This window comes from Corvus hawaiiensis, chromosome 13 (assembly GCF_020740725.1).
Source record: "Corvus hawaiiensis isolate bCorHaw1 chromosome 13, bCorHaw1.pri.cur, whole genome shotgun sequence".
NCBI classification, from domain to species: Eukaryota; Metazoa; Chordata; class Aves; order Passeriformes; family Corvidae; genus Corvus; species Corvus hawaiiensis.
Genome location: NC_063225.1, coordinates 1728469 through 1750180, shown reverse-complemented (window position 1 = coordinate 1750180; position 21712 = coordinate 1728469). Strand labels below are relative to the sequence as shown.

The 21712-nt window shown below is 41.0% G+C and overlaps 1 long non-coding RNA gene across 1 annotated transcript in view; it reads right to left on the bottom strand.

Moving 5' to 3' along the window:
* The window catches only part of LOC125332472, a 251308-nt gene that overhangs the window by 38175 nt on the left and 191421 nt on the right, over positions 1-21712 (bottom strand). The window contains exon 8 of the long non-coding RNA XR_007206505.1: positions 10840-10897. This is a non-coding gene — a long non-coding RNA (uncharacterized LOC125332472). The remainder of the gene's footprint in view (positions 1-10839; positions 10898-21712) is intronic.

Sequence of the window (21712 nt, the reverse complement as noted above, 5' to 3'; positions counted from 1 at the left end):
TGTCCACAGAGACTAAAATTATTTTATAAACCAAAACTGAATACAGTACTCTATTTATAGCAGTATAAAGTAATTACTGATATTTACACTGTATCTCTCAGCAAAGAGATTGTGCTCAACAATCATGGAATGTTATTTCTTAGACATTTCTCAGAGTTCAAAAATTTAGTATTTGTTGTTTTTATATTCTTCTGCGGAGCTCATCTTGTTAAAGAACCCTCCCCCCCAAAAAAAAAGAAAAATGCTTTTGCATTCTGAATACCTTCCACTCTGAGATAATATGAGCCAATAGTCCCTTGTCCAGCTCCTCTCCAATTCAGTGTGCTGTGAGTTCAAGTGAAAACCGGCTGAACGCTTGTGATCAGCTAAAGAAAGTTCAGCTGGAACCTAGACTCCCAGAGATCAATATTGTCTAACAACTTCATTAGTGACCTGCAGAGCAGACCCTCAGCAAGTTTGCCCCATATCCCGGCCGCCTTTGGAAAAGCATGGAGGGAAGCCAAGGGAGGGGATCCTTTCTCTCTGCTCGGCACTGGTGAGGCCTCGTTTGAAGGACTGCACCCAGTACTGGGCTCTTCAGCGTGATTCTGCACAATATTGCCTCTCAGTGATAACAGTCAACATTATTAGTTAACTTGGAGGGACTTTAGTCTATCTCCAAAACCCTCCAAACATTACAGCAACATAACAGGTCTATAGGAGATCCTCAAGAAAAGCCCTAACTATGTTCAAAGCGTGGCTGAACCCCAGTTCTTTCCAACACCTCTGTCAGACAGATCAAAGTAATATTTTGGTTCACTGGTTCTGCTATTGTTAAGCTCCTACTTTTTCCTGCCTTGCTTTCTTTGTCTTAATTCTCCCCATATAACTCTCTCTGCCATTCCCAAATTGTGAGTCAAACTCTAGCTCCAGCAAAACATCTCCTTGCCCACTACCATCACAGAACTTGCCTAGAACTGAAGTGTTCCTTGCCCATAAAATGGGCCTTTGCCATCCCAGGGCCACCTGAACAAGGACAAAGGGCACCAGGGATGAGCCAGAAGCAGAACCATTCCTGTTCTTGCCCTGTGCATTTACATTTTGTCAGCCGCCCTTCGCCCGTGTGTCACTGTCAGTGGTGACAGCACAGCAGCACCAGCAAAAAGATGACTGGCAAGAGGTGGCATGAGCCAGCTGCTAAGCCTGAATCCTGAGTATCAGATGTCAGCCATAGAGAGGCCATGAATAAACGATGCGCAGTCATCACTCTCTCTCTTGGGAATCACCCAGTATTTTCAAATATTTAACATAAGCACAGTGCCAAGGACGGGATCGTGGATTTTACGTTCACAGGAACCTTCTCAACTGCTCAACACTTCCTTTCTGAAAAAAGATGAATCCTCTGCCTGGAAAAGGAGAAGAAATGAAATGTGCTGTCTGAAAGGGGCATATCCTAGCAACTCGCCCTCATGGTGCTGGCCTACCTGGCTGAGTACAATAGCTCACTACAGCTTTCATCAGTGCTGGTGTAATGGTTAAGCAAAACTGACTTGGTATTTCTGGGGTTCAGTAATTGGATTTGGAGCCTTTAACCTCCAGGTCACAGGGTCAGATCCAACTCCAGTTCATAGATCCTGAAAACCATTAGTATCACAGACCTGTTCGTGGCATATATGAAATGAATGTGTGGCTTCAGCCCAGTTGCTAGTGAGAATGAGTCCCTTGTCGACCCTTCCAGCAGAAAAGCAGGGGATTAAAGGAGTTAAGAACACAACTTAGTTTTTTCTCTGGAAGGGTGGTCTCTCTGGTCAGAGTTGAGACAATTTATCTGGTGAGTTTTTACTGCCGCCTGCTCTGCAGTAGTCTTTGTGAGTATAAAATTTCAAGCTTGAGGTCTACATATTTCAGAATTTTTAGGGCTCCTACATTTATTTTGGATAGAATAAAAAAAAAAAAATCCACATCTGACCTTCCTTTAAAAATTTGTTCAGCTCAGCTGCATTTGATTCTAGTTTTTGAGAAATCTCAGCAGGCCAGCAGTGGCAGCAGCACTGTAGACTGGACCCATTGAGGTGCCTATATCCATGTGCCTTGCATTAAATTGTACTACTGAAAATGTCAGAGCAAAATGCACAGCCTCCTGTGAGATCTTTGGCTTATGGGAAGCAGAACATGGAAAGGGAAAAGGGAAAAGGGAAAGGGGAAAAGGGAAAAGGGAAAAGGGAAAAGGGAAAAGGGGTGAGTCTATAAACATTTATCTAACAGTTACAAACTCTTCCAGTCGAGCAGGATGTAACAGCCTCGTACTCAAGCAGTTCTCAACCTGTGCTGGATTCTCCAGCTCTGACTGCAGCACACACAGACAGCACTTGCCAGGAGCGAAGGTGAGTGAGGGCAGAGATGAACCTGGTTCTCTCTTGTCAGTCACAGTTGCTTTAACCGCAAAAATGTTTACAATAAACACTAAGCCCACAGAACTTGCTTTTTTTAGCAGATTTTAAAGCCAGCCCTAGTTCCCAAAAAGTCATGGGTGTATAAGCTTTTCAGAACGCATGACAAAGTCAAACCTTACTCCTCAGCACTAATGAAAACAAAATCCTCCCCCCCCCCCCCCCCCCGATTAAATTCTTAAACTTTACCACACTTTTGTGGACATTTTGGTCTTTTGAAAACCAAAGTTTAAACAACATGGAGAAAAAGCCAGTGCAATTAAAATAAAATTAAAAACATATACAGAACTGCAAAGGAGAGGCTTCAAAAGACTTAGAAAGCACGAGAAATTATTTGCCTCTTGTTTTACGAACCATTCACTGAATCCCAATTGTAGACAAGACATTCACAGAATCCCAAATGTAGTTCACATGCGTTTTAATACTTGTTTAGTGTGATTTTTTTTATAATCAGTTTTGAGTTTATTTGTATTGGGTTTGTTTCTCATAAAGCATCTGTTCTTCTGTTTCTTTTTACATGACTGGCACTCTCCTAGTGTAAATGACTGGACTGACATTTATTGGATTGGGCTTCACATGGAGCACCTGTGAGCAATATGTGCTGTGTGTGACTTTCTTATGCAGCCCTAGTAATTTTAATTGTTTTTGGCATGTTTTTCCTGCCATATACTGTAACTTGACCTTTGCAAATATTCATTTCATTTCGATGCTTATGAAATGAAGTAGGCTAATATTCCAGAAGAACAAAGTCCTCTGTTCAGCCACAGAAAGAGATATAGAAAACGTAGTGGCAGCACAATTTTTATTTTTCAACAAGAGGTTCCTAGAACCCTTGGGAAAGAACGTGGTCTACCTATAGAGTAATGTAAATATCTGTAGAGCATAAATGGCATGGGGGGAGAAGGTGGTCCAAAAGAAAAATGTAGGAATATAAAAAAAAACTGAAAAAGAAATCCCTTTCTCAGTTATTAGGAAACACAAGGTCTGATTATATTTTTGTCCTACCTAAGCTTATAGCACTGTTGCAGATACTACTGAAGAACCTTTTGTACTTCTGTTTTCTGGCAATTTTTTTTTTTAATGAGCACAGTAATTTTTGCAAAGCCTCTTGAATTCAGCTAGTTAGTTATTACTTTTTCTGAGGTAAAACTGAGGTAACTGAGTTTTTCTCAGGACACAAAATGGGCTAGGAAGAGACGAGGGATTTGGAGCCGAGGGTTCTTGAGTTCTGTTCTAATGGAAGACAACTAGACAACACTGCCTTAAAACTGGAGAAAGGTATGCAACAGCACTACTCCAGAATTAATGGAGAGGGTTTCTTTAAGGAACTTCATGCACCACACCAGGTTTATTAACCCTATTAACACACCTTTCAGATTGTTCGCTACAGTGTGTAGCTCTAACAAGGAGACTAGAGAAATACTTGAAAACCTGAGAGTAGGGTATTCTCAGTCAAAAACATTCCAGTTACCGGTTTTGATGATTTTACTTACCTATGACTTCAAATTATCTAAGATGGACAGATTTTTAGTTGCATGAAAATAATGATAACCTGAGGATATTACAGTATTTTTAATTCTTGTATTTTATAAATGGCAATCAAGCTCTGGACTCCCTTTTAATTAGGAGAAGAGCAATGGAAGACACTAATTAAAAGCTGTAAGCATCTCCTCAACTAGCAGTTTAACCAATAATGTATTATTTATTAAACACCCTCGCTAGCTGGCACAGCGCTCAAAGGGGTGCGGATCTCGTGGCAACAGTGACAACCTGATGACACAGTTCCTGCTGACAGGCAGCGCTAATGAGCTTTGGCAGGGATCACTCTGCTCCGAGCCTCAGAGGCACCAGCCACAGGCCCAAGCTGAGATTTCATCACTCAGACTTCCCCAAAAAGGAGACAATAGAAAGGAAAGTGGGCTCGGGCTGCAAAGTGCTTATGGCGAATGAAAGCGCAGTGAGAAATGACGTGGCGCCGCTCCTCAGAGGGCACGGGCTGTGTGATGCCCGCAGTGAGGCTGCTCTATAATGCCACGGATCTAAAGGCGCCTCGCACTAAATGAGGAGCTGACCCACGATGTTTAGCTCGTGAACATTCAAAGGCAGGTACTTGTTACTACTCGCTCAGCAAAGGTTCTGGGTCAGAATGCAGCATGTGTCAGACAGCTGAGTACCCATAATAGCTAACGGCCCATCGGCACGAAATAATCAGCAGCAGGACAGAAATATTGTGAGCTGGACCCACACCTGGTGCAAACCGACAGACCAGAGGACAGCAGAAGGCAGCTGAGTCACACTGGCTAATAAGCTCATGGAATGTGATCCAAACAAATCTCTTGTAGTTTGCCGCAATTATTACATTTATATGTTTGACCCCATTTTAAATTCATAAAATAAATTGAAAAACACTAACATCAGCTTTAAATCAGTAACAGTATTAGGCCCAGGATTATGACCTTTTCTTCCAATACAGCTACATTCTGTAAAATGAGATCTATTGGTTTCATTTCCCCAGCACAGCATCCAGAAAAGCCTTCAAGTAGAATTATTACTTCTATTAAAACATGTACCATCTTCTAACTCTTCCCATTTTCTCAGTTTAATATGAAACAATTGAGAGTTATATCAATACATTAAAAAAGAATTATCTTTTTCAGCATCCTCAGAAGTCGTGATTAATGCAACAATCTCTTTCCTCTAACTGAAGATGCCACAGGAGGTACTAGTCCTTCTTGAGCAATTATGTAATTTAAGCTTTGTAGAGTACACATTTTTGCAGAGTGGTCAATAACTCCTGGTTAAGTAAAAGCATTCCTTTCAATTAATACAAGTTTCTAAGTAAACTTACACATACAACAAAAACCACAACAGACTTGGATTTTAAAGGCACCTGCTTACAACAGTATATTATGAAAATCTGATTTACTACACTAACATACTCTATTAAACCTGTACTGGTGAATACTGTGGGACCAATTCCCCCCTTCGCTAAACCAGAAGCAGGATATCCTCTATACACATGCACCCTCAGAGATGCTGCTCCTGCACCACAGCAACAGCTTCATCACTTTGAAAAGATGAGGAATTCAGGGCCAGAATAACATGAACAACAAAGCAGGTCTCCAGAGATGCTGCCTGCAGCCTATTAAGTAGCCCACATAGAAGTTTCTCACCTGAAGGGCACAGTGTGAGAGACCATTGATGCAGGATTGCCCTCACTCCTTGCATCCCAGAAGTCCTGTTCACATAATGCTGGGCTCCTAAGGGCACATTATTCCACATGACAGCTTTCACAGACTGAAAGGAAACCTTGCAGCCTTCTAACAACATCCAAAGAAGTTTAGAGCCTACTGACATCCACGCACACCAAGGGAAAAAGTTTGTAGGTAGACCTGGTGAGGCTCATTTTCAGTTTTGAAAACTGAGCCAACATTGAGAAAATTCTTTAGTTTTTGCACTGAGCCTCTGTGAATTATACTAGTGATGTACTGTCTACATAGATATGTGTACAGAAAGAATGAGTGCACTCATATGTGTGGGAATGGCAGAGTTAAAAAGAAAATAAATAACCCTGCCCAACTGAACTTTCTTTGTATTTAGCAAGGGACGTTTTCCTCTGATATGTGCGTGAGAGGTTGGATGGAAAGTCAGTGTTATTAGATTTTATGCTTTTCTAGAGACACTGTCATCGGAGCCTAATAACTTTGTTTCTTTTCTACTCTCTTCAGGGGAATAAATGGATATTTAAAGTTTGGTTGAATTAGTGTGCTGGGGGACTTGGTTATTTGCTATAAATGTGATCCACTTCCACCCTCCCCCCTTCCCTCCTGACTCTTTTCTGTTCTGTAGGTTTTCCAATTAGGAACCCCAGTGACTGAAATCAAGCGCCAAATTACCAGCCTGAGGCTAAACTATAGCAGCAGCAAAATTCCAATTTTAAAAATCTGATTGAAGAATGTTGGGCTTTATCTATATGCCAATGTATGTGCAACAGGAAGGTTTTCTTCTTTCCTCCCTTGGCCCTGTGAGCAGAGAATCCACTAAAAATACCAACATGAGATCATATAAGCTGATAGGAAAACTCACAAAAGAAGAAACCATGAATCTCTATAACTGCAGCAGTATCTCTGAGTCACATTTCCTGTGATGAGCCAAAAAAGGTCCCAATTCCAGAGTTCTTTCTTGTGTACAAGCAGTGGCAATGTGTCTGTGCTACTGGGAGTGCACACAATGTCTGTGTGCAAGGACTGAGGGAATGCTGCACCTGAGGCCCTTCACATTGTGCTCCTTTCTCATTAGAGGCCTCTACCCGGGTTTTTCAGCAGCCTCCTGTAGTTAAAGAGTCACTGGCTCCCATTTTCCCTTATGCAATCCCAGGTGGAGTGTCCCCTTAATTTGATCTCTCTCTGGATGAAGCTGTTGTGCCTCACTTTGTTACACCGTGTTAACAGAGGAAAGTCAACTGCCTGGGACTAGAAACTGATTCAGAAATTCAAAAAACCCTTTGAAACAGGCATATCATTGTGCAAAGAAACACAGGATCTGGGAACAAGTACTTGCAATGTCCTTCTGAGTGGTCTGGCCCTGGCCCCTCCTGCCCAAACTGAGGGAAGAGCATCTCTGTCACACACACCCTGCAGAAGCCGCTGCCTCGGCTCCCCAGCCCTGCTGAGCACTCCAGCTCTCCAAGTGCTCCAGCCCTGGCTGAAGCTCCACTGCATCCCCGGGGCGTGGTGGGGACTGTGAGACACCCATCCCATGCCCTGCAGCACGGCCTGCAGCAGCACATTCACCTTGGCAAGGCAGTTCCGTGCCGTGGTGCTCTTTTGAACTCAGTCTGCGGCTCCACATGAACACATCTGTCCCACAGATCGGTGACTGTCATTTCTTGGGGCGAACTCACCAAGATTGCCTGGAGACAGGCGAGCTCTGAGACTTGTGCTGAGAAAGCAAAGCTTCTTGAAGAACTAGTCTGTTGTGTGATCTGAGGAGGATACTAGCAGCAAATATTCAGTTCTTATTCTCTAAACGAGCTTCTGTGCTTCGCGTTAGAGTATGTAGTGAATATCGTATCTCTTTTCATCAAGCATAACATCCAACACTATCATCTCACCTACAGTTTATCCCAAGGACACTGGTATCACCCTCAGTTACTTCTTTCTTTTTCATTATTCATGAGTTGTCAGCTCCCCTTTCCTAACACCACTCCTGTATTTACCTCTGTGCTGTCAGCCAAGGGAGCAGATATACCTGGGAAAATACACGGCGCCAGCAATGCAGTAGAGGCACCTCCTCTGTGCCTCACACACTACAGACACTGCAATTCTGAGCACAGAAATGCCTCCTTTCCTCCTCTTCTGCCAACGTGCTTATAAGCTTTTTACAACTATGGATGGATTCACTGACAGGCTAAGAACCATTCTTTTACACTGTTTACTGCAGCAGACAGTGCCTCCAGCGTCTCCCTATCCTGAGTGTTGCTGAATCCTGTCCTGATTACGCGGCTGGTTTCATAAAACTTTAGAACTTTATTTTAGTCCTTATCACCAGGCTGAATAGTGCATGAAGCTTATGTGCCAGTACAAAATATTTCTTGTTAGGGATGTGTGAGCTCATTTAGGCTAAAGCTGAAAGCCTCTGTGAGTCTGTGAATTTGAAGATTTGATTTCTAAGTAAATATCCTTGGTTTGAGCTCCATTTGGAAGAGAATGCTGGGAAAGAATCAGAGAAAGGGTAAATAACACAAGGAAAACAGGTTTTTAAACCGAGTTAGAGAGAAAAGACTTGAGAAAAAACCACTACACAGCTGTTTTCACACCATACGAAAAGACTTTCTGAAAATTTTTATGGGGAACTCAACTTGCTGAGCACCATTGTGGTCTTTTAAATAGGAAATGCAGAGTCAAAAGCAGGGTTTGGGGTTTGTTATTTTGTTGGCTTTTTCCTCCAAACTGAAACACTTTGAAAAGATAGAAAGTTCCAGAAAGTGATGGAAATCGGGGAATGTCCTTCAACATTTGTGACCAAGTGCTGAGAGAATGGCCCTTTGCCCAATTGTCTTTTCAGATCTTTCTTGCTATCAGAGTGCTATTTATCAGAAGCTTTAACTGATCTTGAGACTTAAATACTTTTCTCAGAAACAATTTGGAAACTTACACCACTTATGTAAGCTAACGCAAGCCAGCGCTTACTGAATACCTTTGCAATTAGATGTAATTGTAGCCTAAAAAAAATCTGCATAGGGCGAGTCTGTTATGAATGACATTTGCATTAGAGGAAGCCATAGCTACTTAGCTGGATGCACAGAAGTACACTGTGGCATACATATAATTGATATTCAGATCATCAGTCAAGGAGCGATCAGTGATAGGAACATGACCTTCACCCCACCTGGTGAAGAACTTTGAAAAGGGAATGACTGTCACCTGCAGTCCTGAGTCTGACAAAGTATTTCTTACACATAAATTGTAACTTCACTCCCAGTACCAGCCTTACAATGACTTTCTCCCATGGCTCCTGCCTAGGGAGATTCGCTGAGGCTCCTTTTCCATGGCCATTGCCAATACACACTCCAGTGCTTGCTTTAGCACAAGCCACTCACACCCCTGGTGCAGAAGACTGCAATTTCACATTTCACTGCAGGGGAGAGGGACAATGGCAGCCTGGACAGGGACCCTGCAAGATCATAATGACAACCAAAGATGAGCTAGACAAGGAGCAACAGTGGAAGCCGCATTACTATTCACAAGAGCCTTTTGCCTGCATTAATTTAGACATGTACAGAATCAGAAGGCTCCAGCATGACAAGGGCAGAATCAATGGAAACTACTTTTTCATTTAAAATTAAACTATTGTTGCTTTAAAAGGCCGATCTATTTTTAATCTTGTCCACTCAGTTCTATTAACAGACAACAGGATACAGAGCAGTTCCATATGGCTCAAAATGTTCAATATCAGATGGCAGATTGCAGATTCATGGATTGAGTTATTGGGGAGGGCAGGGGGTTATTTCTCTTAGTCATAATGTAAATGTAGAGAAGACAATCCAGTAGCATTTGGGGAGGGAAAGAAAAGGAGAAAAACCAAGAAGGAGTAATTGGGGTCACATCCACTGAGCACAGAGGCATTTCCAGAACAGCATCCAAGTGAGTCACAGGCAGCATGAGTGAAAAGAGGGGGGCAAGTGATAAAGTAGAACTCATGTGGCCTTTTTAAGCTTTTCTGGCAGAACAAGAAAAGTAATTACACACTGTCTCAGCAAACATCCGTGGCACCACCTGGTGTATTCTCAGAGAAATCCCAAGAAGGGATTTTTCATCTTAACCTTGATAAGTGCTGTGCTGGTACCAACTCTTTGCATTATACGCAATTTTGAGAAGGAATCAGCCTGGGAGGCCTGAGTGAAACACAGGCCCTCTGAAATGTGCAAGTGCTGGAACTCAGCTGGAGAGTGCCTGGGTAACAAGAGCTCCAAACGAGAGGGAAAGGAAAAAGACTGCTAAAACTGATTCTGACACCATGAAGTCATAAACATATAAAATCTCCTGGAGCCTGGAAAAGAGAGGGTGATGACGAATGTCTCTGGTGTCTCAGGCAGTGCCATCGTTCCTAAGGCAACGCTGGGCCTTGTTTCTGGCTCTGTGTGGCACAGCTTCCTCCTTGCTTTGCTTACCACCTTCCCCAAAACTGGCATGCCTTTTCCCACAGGGGTTCAACAACCTCCTAAGCAGGGTCCAAAAGACATTAATTGCTTTAACAAGTAACTATGGTTCCTGAATTCCTGCACCGCTGCACTACCAAAAGTAACTTACCCCTAAATAAATTCCCTGAGCTCTTTGTGCTGGGTCTTAGCCGATGAAAAAAACTTTTGCCATCATAATTACCCTGACTGGGGCAGCCTCAGTCTAAAGACACTCCGGCTTGCTCACATCACCAAACAAGTCAGCAGCTGCTCTGTAAAGGCTGATGCCTGTGTAATTACCTTGCAGTGGTGTTTCTTTGGACTGAATGGGTGTGATGGTACCTAGAGAGTCGAAATTAGCACATAGTCCATTCCTTGTATCAGAGATATCCCGATTTAAGCCTCAAGAAACTGACTGGCTTCTGTATTTGACACATGCACGTGTGCATATGCAGACATAAATACATGTGTATATAGATAAAAGTATTTCTTTAAACAAGTGTATTTGTGAACAGATGAATTTGTGAATCAGGTCACTTGGATGTTTGCCAGCTTTAATAGTTTTGGCAGGATTCTTAGGCTTGAAAACAAACAGTAGTGCCTTATTAGAACTCCAGCAGACACTGTACTGCAAACACTTGAATGAGTTTTTGCACAGGCATAAGATTGAAATATCATGTTATGTAACAAAATGCCAAATTACCAAGGAGCTATTTGAAACGAACTTACCAATTTCTGAAGTACAGCACCCATTTTTCATCCTCAAAATTTTTTTTCAGGCCCCATGCTAAAGAAAAAAATAAAAATACTGCAAGTTAGACATTGGGAAGAGATGTTACAGAAAGAATAAAAAGAGAATTTTCCTGATGGATTCCTTAATCATGTACAAGTCACTGGTGAACAATAAAATACATTGAAGATTGCTGTAGAAATTAGGTCTTGACCTGAGTTGTTGAAAAATAGTTCAAAGCAAATTGAAAACATAAATGGATTTGTGGGGGGGGTTTCCAACAATATTTCAGAATAATGAAGACAAAGTCTATGTCATACCAAAGGCTAACATTAAAATTAATGTTACCACCTCTATAAAAATAGATAAATTGTTTCACATCTAGAATGTTGTATCTAATGCATTATATAATGCCACTAGAGACTAACATACACAAAATTCCCCTCTTTTCAGCCTAAATGATGTCCAGGTCATTATGACACCTGGCAGCCAAATCAGAGAAATTCAGAGGTAAAAATTGGCTTCCTGTGCCTTATCTTTTGAGCTTGGAACCTTAAGAGTACATAGAGAAACTATGGGATGAGCTTACCTAAATGCTGCAGTACATGCTGAACATGATTTAAATCACTTTGATACTTATTTTATAGTTCTACAGATGTACCTGGCCAAAATCTCCCCTCACACTAGCATATACCTGTAATTGCTCTCCTTAGATTGCTGAATATCTCCAGTTTGAGTGGACTGAGGCCAGAATTTGATTCATAGAAGTTATCTGGATTATACTTCATTTGAAACTAAAGCATAAACAGAATTATCCACAGTCTCTGTGCTTTTAACTTGTCAGAAAACAAATCAGTATTTGTGCTTGATGAACATTGCTACTATCTCAACCAATCAGTTGGATGAATTGATAGAGGCTTTTTTGGGTGGGCTCTTTTTCTTTTTTGTTTTTTCTTCAAAAGCAGTTACTTTTAAATGAAACTAGCACTCATGAAAGGTGATAGGTTCATAGTTATGGGGTCAAAACAGCATTCAGATTTAGCTCTATGCTACAGGTAAAGAGAAGGCAGCAGCACTACCCTCCCCACAGACTCTGCTCCAAATTACATTTCAATGTGTGTTAATTTCCTGTATTTTTACACCCACATTAATGTTCATAGTGGATGAAGAATAGAAACACATTTTTAATGAGAATTATTGCAATAAATGGTATCCTGTCCATGGTCTGCAAAGGTTGAGTGCTACTGTAATACATCACTTTACATGGCAACATCATTTATGGTCCCTGGGCATGTACCAGACTCAGGCTGGCATCTAAGTCCTCAATCCACCCATCACTTACAGGTGCTACAGCCCCCAGCATCTCTTTATTTCAGTCATGAAAACACTCGTCCACAGAGCAATTGCTCATCCTTAGACTGACATTGCTGCATCAAGCAATTTATATAAGCCAATGCTGTAATGACATTTCTCAGACTTGTATTTTATGGGTATTTCTTTTTTGGAATTTGTGAGGGATAGAGAGGACTAAGCTGGGTGGTTAAATTATTAAACTGTCCTCTGAATACTCATCTTTCCAAAATGCCTTAAACAACATTTTAATCAATACAAAAGTAAGCTGGTTTCAACTGCAAGAAAACTCCCAAGGGCAGTAGCTATCCCCATGCAGAGCTTATTTTCAAAGCTGAATATGCTGGTTGCTAACAGAATAACACTCCAGAAAACATGCAATCCACCTTTGTTTATCATTCTGGTACATTTCCCTTTTTGGTACATTATCTACTTTAATAGCAAGAGATACAAAATAAAGCACCTTGGACATGTGTCCCAGATATCACATTGTGCAGCAGAGCCTAAGGGACCAAGATGTGGCCCAGTTTGCATTGGGAAGCAGAGCTGCCTGCCCTGGGTCAGTCACGGAGTGTCTCAGCACACTGTTCTATGCAGGGAATTTGGCCTTTTGCTACTCCTTTCAAAAGCCAACACCAGCCTTCCCTTAAAAACAGATTCAGGAGACTGAACATATCACCCAGATATGGCTGGTGGCTGTCACTCTTACACCACACAGGGAGGTCACTTGGGTTTAGGCAAAGCCACTCTAACTCTTTGCCCCTTATTCCTCTTTCACACTCATTTTGTTTCATCTGCATCTTCCCTGATTTACATCGACAAATAGAAGTTGAATTAGGTTCCTTCAGTGCTACTGATGAACTGATTACTCCAGTAAAAAAATTCTGCTTGTCTCATACCCAAATGAAAAGCAAGATCATTCTCTCTTTTGAAAAAATCAGAACTGGAATAGGAAAGAAGGACTGGGTTCATAATAAAGCTTTTCAAATATGAGCTGCCTTTAAGTCCTATTGAACTGTAATTCTAAATGCCAGGGCCTTACTGCATGAAAGCAGTCTGCACCCAAAGCACAGGCAGTCAAGTAGAAAACAGGTCTTTTGTAGGCCTTTCCCTGCTGCCTCCTTGTTCTCTTACACATTTCTCTATTACTGGACATATTTCCTTCCTCTCCTCATGATTTTTTCTGTTTTATTCTTGTACCATCCTCTTCTCTTTTCATTTCTTCTACAATGCAAAGCTGTTCCTGTCCCACTAGAGACTCTGGCCCTTGTGTCCGTGAATTTCTTCCCTCTCCTAGTACAAAGAGCTGTAAATTTTAACAGGCACAACATAACCAGACTCTTTATTCCCTCTGTTTCTCTCTGCTTTTACTGAACTAGAGGCAGCAGGAAACAAAACAGAGGGCTGCATGCTTTGCATCATTCGGCCAGCCAGTCCTACAAGATCCTACAAGGAGAGTCTGAAATCCCAGTTACAGACACTCTGCCCTAATTATTGAAGACAGAGCTGCTGCTGCAATACAGACTGGTCATCAAGTGGGACCCTTTTTTTTTTGTCTGGTACATTCTATTGAACTGGGTGGACCCACAGGGACCTACCTGAGCCTTTTTTTTACATATTTCAGGCAACAGTCTAACACAACTTTTTGGGATGAATGCTTTTAAAAATGTGGATGTCTTGAGCCTTTACTCAGGCTTCCCAAAGCTCACAATACTGAATTGAAAACCACAGTGATTGCTGTGAGCATTATTTCATTGTAGCCAAGGATCAAACCTGCCCTCTATTAATAATTAACCCACTCCTGTGATCCTCAAGGTGAGGATCCAGTGGCAGGCAAGTGAGCATCAGATGGACAGAGGTATTTGTACCACTATAGTGACAGAAAGAAATCCTTCTTTGAAATACTAACTTGACATGGCTCACAGTGCAACAGATCCATACTGACTCAGCCCATAGTTAATAGATTTATCCCAGCAGTAACATGTGCCAGAAGAAAAGGGAAAACATCAACCAAGTGATTTTAAAAATTAATAAGGCTTTGATTTTTAATAGTGCTAAAAGGCTTTAAATTCACACATTGCTGCCCTCCCCACCCTCAGTACTGCTGAGTTCATAGAACTACCTCATACAAACTTTAAGCATACAATAAATATTTAAAAAAAAACTCTACAGGGAATAATGTTTGTTCTGTCAGCGCTTCACGGACTGTTTTGTGGCATCTACAAATAATGAATGATTAGAGCACAAACAAGAAAAATAATTGACTTTAAGGCATAAACAGCTGCACTTAATTCTGGAGGAGTGCCCAGAATTGCTGCTTTGAAATCCCTCTGCTTTTTCCATGATAAATATGTTACAGAATCATGAAACAAAGTCTGCAAACAAATTATTCCTACTTATCTCCTATGTGTCATTCTCTTCTGCGTGTTTATTCTGCCCTGTTAGTTTGGCGTTGTCACCTAGGTGCAGTACTGTATCACTGTACTATGAAGTAATTACAGCTGGAAACAAGTTTTTTAAACCTGATTTACATCCTTCCAAAAACCCCAAAAATTCATAACAGCCTAAGCACTTCTGATTTAGCTCTATGGCCACAGAAGGCATTTTCTATCACACTGGATTTGGACAGAAAGCCTCTAATCTGATAACCCAGATATACCAAGTTATATATTCTGTGACATTAATCCAAGTAGCCCTCAGATTCCTTGCCTCATTTGTTTAGATCCTTGAAGCTTTCATTCAGGCTGCTGTGTTGGAAGAATAACTGGTTCTGTTTTTCTTAGGCTTTTTTAAAAGCTGAAAAAGGAGAAAACTTAATATCTAATATATTGCTACAGTCTCGACTGTAAACTTTTACTAAAATTAAATTAGATGATACAAGGAAAGGTCAAAATTGAAATGGAGTCAATAAAACTCATTAGATTAACAGTGATCCTGAACTGAATCACCATCTAGCTGATTCACCAAATTAATACAGCCAGTCACCAAACAAAATGATTGTACAGCACCGTCAGTCCTTACAAACCTGCAAACACTCTCCTACAGAATTTAGGGAGGCACTGCCCATTTAAAACCTGTCCCAATGATGTCACTCTGCTTACAGCAATCAGTCCAATCAGTCGAATCTGTTTGAATTTAAAAAGAGCCCATTTTCTGCCTCAAAGGGTGCATAAAGTCCTGGTGTTCCCACATGGTTAGCAGCTAGCTAATTAGTAGTTATCTGGAAAACTGAATTTTGATACAATACCTGTCATAATCGTCTTTATTTTAATGACACTTTCTCTGCCCTCAGGAAGACCACATTATTTCTTTGAGGCTTAGGTATAACAAAAAAGAAAAATTATCATGGCAAGTTTGAGGCAATGAGAGGAAAATGCACACTGGGCACACCCACCACACACCAAATCCCTCTTACTGAGAGAGGTGCTCACTCTGCCTTCACCTGCCATCACAAAAAGACTTGGACAAATACAGGAAAGTGTATTCATGCATCTCTCTGTAAGAGCTTTAATTGATTAGTCACCCTAACAGAGTAGTATCTTTTCAAATTGTCCCATTTCACAAGTCAATAGTCAATCTAAGCATTGTTTAGACAAAATCTACCAAGTCTCTTTATTAACAGCACACTTTGACTTCATGATTAGAGTATTTCTGTGACCAGAGCAAAGGTCAGCGTGGTGACACCAGGATAGAAATCATTGCACTTACATGAGCAGTGATAATAAAACCAACAGCCTATGGAATATGCCTTCAAAAAACCTTATCAAAGATCTTGCAAACAAGGAAAATGGCAGAATGAAATAGATAAAATTGGGTAAAACATCTGCCTTGTTTCAAAGTCCAGCACTATCAGTGCATTTTCTCTCTTTCTTGAAGGTCTTGGGTTTAACTCCAAGTGCCTCCATGTCTTGGACCATATGAACAACACTGAGAATTTAACTGAATTCCTCACATGCTTAAAACTACTAAAATCCTTACACATCTTGCTGGATTGGGGTTTGATGTTCGTAGAAGCTCACACGCATCCTAACCAATGAGCATGCAGTGGGCATCTGAAATACAGAGATCTGATCTGAAACCAGAATGAGTTAAAACCAAAACCAAACCAAACTAAACTAATATTTAACCAGTATAATCCACTGAATGCAAAATGGTTTGAACATCAGCCCAGAAGTTTTCAGTCTCATCCAGGCTTTAAACTGGATCTACCCAAATCTCACAGATGCAAAAGAACACCAACCAATTATTTCTCAAAGCACTTCACAGCACATACTGTAAATATATTTGGAGCCACAAGTCCATTGCATTGCAGATAGAGGTAGATAAAATTCTAGAAAGAAAGATCTTCCACAAAAGAGTAAATTTAAAAGTTTTGGAATTGTAGAAGGTTTTGTCATGAATCATATTGGCAAATCACTGAAACTTTTCGTTACAAGAAGTTCAGTCGTCTGATATTCAAAGAATATTAAAATATTTTGTGGGTTATGATTACTAATACAGGGTTGAAGCACTATGATTACAACTTCTTGTAACTGAATGCAGTTTAGAAGTTGAATCAGACAGTATTGTTTGACTTTGTTTAGACTTTTTGATATGACTGAATGAGAGTATCATTTCAATTTATCCCCAAACAAAATTTCAGTTTTTGCACTACACTGTTTTTCTTTCACTTTCCTGTTCAGAACAAGAATTCTGCTTTTTGACTACCTTTATTATCCAATGGCAGGAGAGCCATTGGAAATAATGATAAATCCTCTGAAACCAGGGAAATATGGTATTAGAGGATGATTTTCACCTAAATATTCCAATTACTGCAGGTATTATGGCAAAAATTATTTTCTTTCCTGTTTTCTAGTGTGCTGTTACACTCCATTCCATTTTTTTTTCCCATTAGGAGCTTCCAAGCTAGGATGCTGTGGGAAGGAAGGCAATGTAAAGTACAAGGGAGCAGCTGCCAAGGCAATCTTGATGAATAAATTATACCCCTTGTCCCTACAGACCTTGTCTTATGCAGGTAAAGCCCCACAGCACTCCTGCTGGAGGGGAAGGGCAGGGCTGGCACACCCAGATAAAACAGAGAGACTTCAGCCATCTCTGCTGACAGCCCTGGCACCCTGCTGGATGGGCACTCCTGTCTCGGGCAGTTTGGATCTGAGACAGGATCTGGAGCTCCTCTCCACCCAGCAGCTGTGGCCTCTCTACTCCTGTTCCCCTAAAAACACCTCCACCAGTGTCACCTCCAAGAGATGTCACCAGCAACGAGCAGTTTCAGGTGCTAAATGAGGTGCTCCCCCTTTCAGATGAAGGAGCTCTCAGCTTCCTACAAAACGAATTCCACTTTGCTTACACCATGGATGTACTTCCAGCATCTATGTGCACCAAGAGGAAAAGTTTACTTTAAAGATGTATATGCACCTAATTTTTTTAATATATAATGACTTTATAATAATGACAGTCCAGTTATGAGTTTAGTAACACTGCTTACTAAGCCATGTCTTGGAATCTGCTCTTAGCAATGGAAACACGCAGTAGCTTCTGCTTTAGCCCAAGTCATGGTTCTCAGGGAGAGACAAAAGACCCTAAGCCACAGCTCTGTGTCAGTGGAGATGAGTACACTTTGCCTCTGGCCAGCTCTTAGCTGAGAAGCCCTGGACACTGCTGGAATCCTGCTGCATGCTCTCTTTGGCTGTGGTTCACAGTCAGTCATTGAAACTTGAAGAACAGTCTGAACAAAAATGCATTTGGAAACAATGCCACCTGCAGCTATGACCCCTCTCTGTTGATTGCGGACAGGGGTTTGGTTCATGACACAACACAATATGACATAAAACCTTATGACATAAAAATCCTGTGGTTGGGGCCAACTGGAGAATCATGAGGCACCCCCAACTAAGGTATTTCTGAATGGATACTTAAATTCTATTTAAGTTCTGAAGACTCTCACAGATAGGGAAAATAGGCTGGTTATTAGCCATAGAAAAAAATCTGGGTAGGAATCTACGTAGCACATAGCTTTTCCACTGAGGGAGAATAAATTAGGTTAGTTTGCACTTTGTCTGCCTTCCAGACAATATGTTCTACAAGAAAACTGAGGATAATTCATCTAGAATATATTATTCATATACAATTACGATGTATTAAAATGATAATGTTGTTAGAGTCTAAGGATCTAAACAAAGTATGTAGGGAGATTGAATATCTTTTTATTAGACTGACATATTTAGAAGAAAACAAACAAGATTTCAGGAGCTCCATGCCATCTCCAATGATCTGAGGAATTGTATGCCAAAAAAAGTCTGTCTGATCTTCCCTAACTATATCAGTTAGGCAAATAAAAGATATTAACCTGCCTCATAAACCTTGCTTCACTTAAAATACTGAAAAATTGGGCTCACATGGGTTTATGCTAAGATATGGAAATGGCAAAAACAGAGAGAAGAAATAAGGTTAAGAGCAGGGATATTTTTCAAACAATTTATGCTAATATTCCCCTAAATTCCAACATGAGCTTCCAGCAAAGCTGTATTATTTTCAGTGAAACAAAATTACTCATGTGGAGACTAAGCAAATTCAGTGACTTGGTTATTTCAAACAGGCTTTGTATTTTATGCCTATAAAAGATTTCAATTGTCTGGTAAGTAAAACCAGCTGATTTAAGGGCACAGTGTATCACCCAGCCCGCCCTGCCTATAATACTTAGGTAATTATTCAAAACTGCTACTTATTCCTGTGAAGCAATGGGGATGTACATAAATTCCTCTGGAGGAAGAAAGCAGCACAGCACTTGCCTGCTCTGCCAAGTGCAGATTCTGCTCTCCCAAGAATCACCAACATGTATCACCCCAAAGTATCTGAGTTACTGAGAAGGACAACAACTTGGATGTTAACAACACTAAATATTGGATCCCTCAGAGCACTCCTCACAATGTCTGTGCTACAAATGGAGATGAATGTATAGCAAAATATTTTTACATCAGCCTCAAATACAGAACAGTGGTGAAGCTAAAGCATCAACACGCTTCTGGAAGCAAAAAGAACTCTACAACCTAGTCAGATTTGGCATTTACAATAAATACCACGTAAGCACCTTTAACAGGAACCATGAAGAAGTTGCTGTATGCTACTACTAAGTTCATTTTGTGCTTGATTTTAAAATATTAAGGGTTGGCTGACTATGGGCCAAAGTGCCACACTGCTTGGCTCTAGCAGGTATTTGTTGAAGACAGAATCCATGATGCACAAAGAAATGTCATACTGTTTTTTCTGCAGTGCCTATGCATCTGGCTTAATTTGACTGATGCTTAAAAAAAATCCTGCTTTTCCTTCTTTAAATAGAGAGAATGTATCAGACCAGCAGTTTGAAGTATTTACATTAATTGAACAATTTTAAAAAGAGCTTTACTATAAATAGCATTGCCGAAATAAGCTCAGTTGTCACCCACATAATAAGGATGTTCTTATTTATATTTTTTCCAGACATTTAAATTGCTGCCAATTCTGAAAGTAACACTGGTGAAAAGAGGAAAAGGAAAGGATTGTGTTAGATGTACGTCAACGACAACATCGCTATATCCTATTAGAAAGTGATTAATTTGGAAGATTTGCAAGATTTGCAAAAGTAGGGTAGAACACAGGGGAATTCTCATTCTCCTACAGTCAAATCTTGAGGTTCACCAAGCTTGTTAAGGATTCAAATCAAGGCCACCTGACTTGGCTGCTCCTGAGCTCCTCCAGAAAGCTCCAGTCTTGTCAGTTCAGAAATCTTCCATTTAATGCCCACCTTTAGCATCTCCCTGACCAGTGGCACTTGTCTGTACAACCCTCATTATCTGGAACAGGAAGTCATTGTTTAAAGACCCTCCCTCAATTCAGCTTTAATAAAGCGCAAATTTTCAATCAGGCTTCTTAACAAGCCCCTGAAATGCTGCCAGGCCTTCTAATCCAGCAGCAAGTCTTATCAAAACATGGTGACTTTGGACCAAAAAACCCCCATCGCGCACCGGAATGGGCTCATTTGGCTGGCGAGGACGACCGAGTACTCCTAATTGACATGAACTGGGAGGCAGAGAAATCCCACAAACACAAATTATTGAAACCCACACAAGTGAAAAAATGCAAGCTGATGTGGGAGCAGGCAGCAAATGGAGCTACTGAGATGAAAGAATGGCCCCGAATGAGCTCGCGCTGGATCTGCTCGGACGCAGGAGGGCTGAGCAGGGCGTGTTCGAGCCATGCCCGGCTGGGTGTGCGTGTCAGTGCAGGAGACCGAGAGAGCAAAGGCCACAAACCAAGCATTAAATACTGAAAAACCCTTCTTTTCTTCCTCTATCTTTCACAAATATCTGAAAATAGCTGGAAATAAACCAAAAAAAGGAAAAAAAAAAAAAAAAAAAAAAAAAAGGCTGGGGGAAAAGGCAGAGGGATGTTGGAATTAGGCAGAAAAGCCCTGAGATGCATGCACAGACTCCACATGGCACCATGAAATTCTGGGTTTAGCTGCACAAATTATTTCTGACAGGCATAGAAATAGTCTGTACTGCAAATTGTATGGGATGGAAGGGTTTAAAGGCCCTGTCTGGGTCAGGGGACACACGCTCATGAACACTGCAGAAGCTCAGAAGGACCCTGCAGCTCCAGCAGTACAACAGCCTCCCTCAGGCTTATAAAAAAGCTCCTGTTGCTAAGTGCAGGTTTGCTGGCAGCCATCTATATGCACAATTTGCCAAAAGGTGCCTTTTCCTCTTTTGACTTATTCAAACTTCTGTAAATTAACAGCTGAAAATGCCCTGCTTTTCACAGGTTTTAATTAACATTGCTTTCTCCCTGCAGGAAGAGAAATACTGAAAATAGCCTGAAAAATGGGTCCCCTTGTTGCCAGGTGAGTTTCTCCAACACACCCAGCCTTGCTAATGAAGTGAAACTCCTATCTTCACTTCAGGTGGTAGCTAATTAGTATATTTTCTTAATTAAAATGCTCTTCCTATGGAGGTATTCTTCAAAAAGGCCAAGGAGGGCATTTTGTTGCTATGACCACTTAAAATCAAAATGTCTTATTAGAGGAAGGGGACATCTGCTCTGGGTTTCAAAATCTCCTAGAAACTTGCTGGGAACACTGTGTGCAAGTCTACAACACCGACTGAATTGATTCAAACACCAAGTAAGAGCTTCAAGACCAAAAGGTTTAAACTACAGAGGGCTAAAACCTCAGCTCACAGACAGCCCACAGGAGAGGTGCCACTTGAACTAAGTTATGTGGTGTGTAACTAAGCACTGTCTATGATTCTTTGATCCTATTGTCACATACACATCAGTTCAGGGCCATTTACTTTAATTTCTGCTTAAAAATAGATTTAAGCCCTCAAAAGTTTCTGACTTCCCTTTCAAACTGATCAAACTTTCACTGATTTTAACACCTACAGATCCCTAAGTAATAACTGGTTCCAATGTGTTTTCATGGCTCTGTAATAAATGTTGTTAGCATTGCCACAGGTCTTTAAAAATCCACATGATGTGTTTTGGCAG